Source organism: Nannospalax galili, unplaced genomic scaffold (genome assembly GCF_000622305.1).
Source record: "Nannospalax galili isolate Female #2095 unplaced genomic scaffold, S.galili_v1.0 scaffold5246, whole genome shotgun sequence".
NCBI lineage: Eukaryota > Metazoa > Chordata > Mammalia > Rodentia > Spalacidae > Nannospalax > Nannospalax galili.
Window position 1 is genome coordinate 1 of NW_008355040.1, and position 6,248 is coordinate 6,248.

The 6,248-nt window shown below is 46.0% G+C and overlaps 1 pseudogene; it reads right to left on the reverse strand.

Annotated features, from left to right (window-relative positions):
• Positions 1–154: 154 nt before the first annotated feature.
• On the reverse strand, positions 155–5,250 carry LOC103749261 (annotated as a pseudogene).
• Between the last annotated feature and the right edge of the window lie 998 nt (positions 5,251–6,248).

The following is a 6,248-nucleotide window of genomic DNA, read 5'->3' on the forward strand; positions in this document are numbered from 1 at the left end:
GGCAGGCTTCTAACTGTATTCTTTGTCCACCTGCCTTAGGGCCATAATGTACATCCTGGGATTGGGGATTCCAGATAATTTTTATCAGAAATTAGTCCTGGTAAGACTCTACCAGCTGATGCACTTTGTGAATCTCGACATGTTTTCCTCATACCTGATCATCTATGTACAGGAGCTCCTGCATAAAATGGATGAACAGAAGTCCAAAAACACAAAAGCCAAGGATGAGGAGGCCTGCAGTAGGTGTCTGTTGAGGTGGGAAGGAGGTTCAGTGCGTTCTGCCAGGGAAGTGCCAGAAGCAGGCCTTTGGCCTGCAACCAGGTTTAGGATTTAGTCAGGTAGGATGTACACACACAAACTGGTTATTTTCTGGAAGGAATTGGGATTGTGTGCCTTTTGGAAGTCTAAGACAAAGATACATATCTTCAGGAAGCGCATTGCATCCCAAATCTTCCCCGCTTTCATTTCAAAATTGCCTGCATTCACCACGCATCTCTTTCTGTGCTTAGATCTGGGACCTTCCTGGACAACAGTTCCTGAGCTACCTGATTAGTTTGTACCAGGGATGCCTCAGACTCTGGATCCCAGACCAACTTCTGAAACTCTGCTTCAGCTGCAGCTGGAACCACAAGAGGATTCTGTGGTCCCGTGTCCCAGATCAGCTTCTACAGCAGTGCCTCAGAGGGGGATGGCACCCTAAGTGGAGGCTGTACTGGATCCCAGACCAGATTCTACATCAGAGACTCAGGGGAAGCTGAATGCCATAGATAGGGCTATGCTTCATGACATCATGGAATCCAGTATGTCAGTAGCTGAGCCAACACACCTTCTGACTGATGTATCTGAGGAGGATCTTCCCGTAGCAGCTGATACAGAGTCACCTCCATATGTGGCTGCACTTGCTCCATCTTACAGCCAGGTAATTATACTTGCTGTTGTCAAATTAGAAGAACCAGACCATGTTTCTTCTCTGCCTGAGGTTGACATACTGTCTGAAAGTTTTAGAGGCACCCACTGCACTCCAAAACCCTAACCCTAAAACTAGCCCTCACCCTAACCGTAAACCAAGACCTAACCATAGACCTAGCATTATCCCTAAACCTAACCTGAGCTGTAGATAGAACCCTAAACTAACCCTAAATCTAGCCCTAACCCTGAACCATAATCCTAACCCTAACCCTAAACCCAGCCTATATCCTAGTGCTACCAATAGCCCTAAACCCAGCCCTCACACTAACCATAATCTTAAACCTATAACAAGGCCTTGCCCTAATCCTAAACCTAAACTTAGTGCTATTCCTAGCCCTCGATCTAGCCATAACCATAACAACTGCCCTAGCCCTACCTAGCTCCAAACTAGTCCTAACCCTATAACATATTTTAATTCTGTCACTCACTTTAACCCTAACTCTACACCTAAACTTAACCCTAGACCTAGTCCTAGACCTATCTGTAATCCTAATCCCAACCCTAGCCCTAACACTAATACCATACCTACACCTAATCCTATCCTTAAACACAGCCATAGACCTTGACTTAACCCTTGATCTAGCCCTAACTGTAGCAATAAATCTAGCCCAACCCTAGCACTAAACCTGTACCTGTCCTAGCACTAACCCAAGCTGTAAACCTGGCCTTTACCCTACCCCTAACCTGAATCTTAGAAATAACCCTAGCCCTAGCCATAACCCTTGCCATAATCCTTGCTCTACCCCTAGCCATAAGGAATCCTTGTCCTTAGCCCTGTGCTTTGCACTAGCCCTATCTGCAACTTTCTTTTATTTTTTTTTTGGTACCTTAACCCTAATCCTAACCTGAATCTTAGAAATAACCCTAGCCCTAGCCATAACCCTTGCCATAATCCTTGCTCTACCCCTAGCCATAAGGAATCCTTGTCCTTAGCCCTGTGCTTTGCACTAGCCCTATCTGCAACTTTCTTTTATTTTTTTTTTGGTTGCATGAAAATATTTATTATAATCTAATATTTTGGGTAAAGTGAAAAATAAGGAAGGCTCACTTCTGTTTTAACATCTTATTTGTTCAGATCCTACTGATTTTAAAGTATATATTTATAGGCTGGAGAGATGGCTCAGCAGTTAAGAACACTGACTGTTCATGCAGAAAACCCGGGTTAGAATCCCAGCACTCACATGGCAGCTAACAACTGTCTGTAACTCAAGTTCCAGAGCATCCAATAGTCTCTTCTGTTCTTCATGGACATTGCAAAACAAGGGTTCACTTTCCCAAGGGTGGAGGGTGGCTGAGAAATCAGACTTGGAGTCCAACAGAAATGTTTCTGTATGATATTTTGCCTGTTGTTTACACTAAGCACAGGATAGCCTATCTGGCTAGTCCAGGTATCCATCACTTCTTTCACTGGTAGATTGCTTGCCTCTTCCAGCAAGTCCCAAAAGTCTGAAGATTTTGCATTCATTTTTTTAAATCTTTTTGAGACAGGGTCTCCCTGTAGCACTAGCTGTCCTGGAACTCACTATGTAGACCAAGCTGGCCTTGAACTCACAGAGATCCGCCTGCCTCTGCCTTCCAAGTGCATTCTTGAAATGAAAACTTTTCAAGAAAACCTTGCAACCTTTTTGGAATTTCTCTGATGTTATCCAGTCTTCAAGCATTCTCAGAATAGAGGCTCCCTTGCTGAATGATATTCTATTGAATACGGCAGTTAATTTCAGCAGGAGTTCACACAGAAACAACCACTGGTTGAAGACATTAAACAGTCATCTTCTTTCACAGGTAACACAAACTCAAGTAACACCTGCTCAAGCATTTGCCAGCCTTTTTCTGCATGATATACTCCCAAGAACTCAAAAAAAGAAGCAAATCCTCCATTTAGCCATAAGTCATCTCACCAGTCCATGGTCACAATGTTGCCAAACCACTGGTGCACAAGTTCATGGGCAATCACACTGGCCATCATCTGTTGGTTGGATGAAGCTGATTGGCTCATGTCATAAAGCAGGTTTGTTTCTCAGTAAGTGATGAGTCCCAATTTCTCCATGGCACAGGAGCCAAAATCCAGAGTAGCGATTTTATCTAGTTTAGGAAGAGAATATTCCATAGAAAAGTATTCTTCAAAATAATCAAACACAGTTTTAGTTATGTTTGCAGCATATTCTGCTGTCTGTTTTTGAGCTGGCTGGACATAAATAGTGAGTAGTATGCCACTCTGTGACATTTTCTGTATGGCGGTAAATGGATGTACAACAAAGCATACCAGGTAAGTGCTCATAGGGACAGACTTCATAAAAAAGATTCATTTCCATTTATCACTTGTAGGAGGAATTGCAGCCTGAACAACCTGTGCATGCGTGCTGCATGTGCTGCAAACGTGACAAAAACATCCAGCTGAGTCTAACCTGTATTCTGCCAAAGGACATGGAGATGGCTGACACAGATGGCTTAATGGAGAGGGCCAATAAGGATCAGACACAATCCGAGAAAGCCTACTGGGGCCAATGGGATATCGGGAGGGGGTATATAAGGGAGCTCCATATCTGCAATAAATGAGCCTGCAGCTGCTCACACTGCCTGTTTTTCACCTGACTCCTGATGTCTGTGTTGTGACTCCGTGCCGAATCTACCCCCACCCGAAGGGCCCCAGGATACCCACAACATCTGGCACCCAACGTGGTTTCCCCATGCTAGCGTGGGCATTGACCTTCCTTGGGTTCTGGCCATTGTTGTGGTAGCCGCTTTCCTCTTCTGGACCGTGTTCTTTGCACTTTTCTGCTGGCATGCACCACTCCAAAGATCAGCCTTCATTTCGCTTTCTCCACCCGAGACCACCTCGGCACCTCTCCCCCACTTTCTTCGATGTTGTAAGATGCTCCCTGCGTGAGATTTCAGTAAATCGGCCCCTACGTGTTACATGTGCCTTTTATTCTCCTGTGGGTGAGTGTGAGAACCCCCTCCTTCCCTTTTCCCTTGTCCTGTCTGTTGATTAGGGAGGTAAACATTTTGCTTTGGGTTCGCCTGGCACCTCCACATAAAGGCTGACCTCCTAGGAGGAGGAACCCAGGAGTCTGAGTCTGACACATTCTCTTTGTTTGTCTTAGAATTAACATGGGTAATCTGGCCCCCAGCTGTAGGGAACCCAAATCAGGGCATGAATATCCCTCCTTATCATCCGAGGTCTTAAAGTTAAAACCAATCACCTAGGTCCTTTCTGGAATGAGGCTACCACCCTCTCACCATGGGAAACCCCGGAGCACATGTGGGACCCTGACCTCTGGATACCTGTTCTTTTCCTTGCTAGGAAGCGCGAGGTCTCCTTAAGTGTTGTCCCACCTGCCTCATTTGTCCCCATTCTCCTGGCCATCATAGCTAGTCTAATTCCTTTGGTCCTATTCATCCTTGTCAAGTGTCACTTTCAGCATGCCCGACAGCAAAAATGCATCAACAGAGCCACACTCCAGGTCCTCTTGGCACTTCAAAACACAGGCCACAATCCTCCCCGTGAGGTCCTACAGGCCTGGCTTACAGGGAAATATGTGAGGCCTCTGTATAATTGCCTTCCCCAATCACCCTGGTGGGCTCATACCCAGGGAGGCCACCCTTTGAGGGCTGGTAGTCAATGACGGGTAAGAACTTGTATGACAAGTCAACCTAAGACAGGCACGGTCCATAATGCTGGGGCCCCCTGAGGTGGGGTCAGCAACACCAAGACTAAGAATCTTGGCTCCCACTAGAGCTTCACAAAAAGAAAAGGGTGGATATGTAGGAGGAAGTGCAGCCTAAACAACCAGTGCATGTGCACTGCAAACGCACCAAAAACATCTGGTTGAGTCAAACCTGTATTCTGCCAAAGGGCATAGAGACAGCTGACGCAAGATAGCTCGATGGAGAGAGCCAATGAGGATCAGACACGATTCGAGAAAGCCTACTGGGGCCAATGGGACACCAGGAGGGGGGATATAAGGGAACCCCACGTCTGCAATAAATGAGTCTGCAGCTGCTCACATTGCCTGCTTCTCACCTGACTCCTGGTACTGTGTCGTGACTCCGTGCTGACTCTACCCCTGCCCAGAGGGCCCCAGGACACCTGCAACAGTCAATCACTGGCTCTTGTTTCTCTACTGGCATATTTAAAAGTGCTTGGTATTCTGTGAGATGAATGATGGACATATTGTAAGTTGCCTTTTTGTTTGGTTCATCATAGCAAGGGAAGGATGACCTGGCATCAGTCAGCTCATAGTCTGTGGCTGCTGTACTCGGTTCCAGGGGAATTATAGTCTGCCATGGCAGGGAGGAATGGTGGATAGAGGTGGCTGGACCAGGAGCAGCAGTAGCTAAGCTCTCACATCATCATGCAAGAACAGGAAGAAACCTCAATTTCTTTAGTGTTAGCCCTAAACCTATTCTTAACCCTGTTGCAAATCATATCCCTAAACCTAGGCCTAACTTTCACTGTAACCCAGGCCTTATCTCTATCCCTATCCCTAGACTTAGCCAAAGCCCTAACCATAACAATAGTTCTCAACCTATCCTCTACAACCCTAGACTAGCCCTAAACCTAGCCCTAGTCCCAGTGCTAGCTCTGGCCTTAAACACAGTCCTCACCCTAACCTTAAGCCTAGCCTTAAAACAAACCATAAATATATCTAAACCTAACAAGGTTACTAAACCTTTACATTGGTAAAGCCCTAACCCTAATCCGAGCCCTAACCATAGTCTTAAAACTAGTCATAGACCCAGCCCTAATCCTAGTCCTAGGCCTAGACCTAGTCCTAGCCCTATCCTTACCCATATCACTAGCCCTTGCCCTAAACCTAGCCCCAACTCTAGCCCAAATCCTTGACCTCGTTGTTACCTTTTCCCTAATTCTAGCATAACATTAACTCTAAACCTAGTCCTAGCCCTAATCCTACCCTTTCCTTACTCCTAACCCCAGACCTAAACCTAGCCCTAACTATAGCCCTATTCCAAGACCTTGGCCTACCCATATCCCAGAACTAACTAGCCCTAACTCTAATCAAGCCCTAACCCTAGCCATAGTTCTAACCCTGAGCTTAAAATTAACCCAAGCCATAGCCTATCCTTATCACTGAATCTAGGCCAGATATCTCTATCCCTAGACTTAGCTGTAGCCCAAACACTAGTGATAGCCCCAGGTCTGATCTTACATGTAGCCCTAGCCCTAGACATAACCCTAGCCCTAACTATAATCCTAATCTTAAACCTAAACCTACCACTATCCTTAGACCTGCCCTAGCACTAAGCCTTGAGCTAAA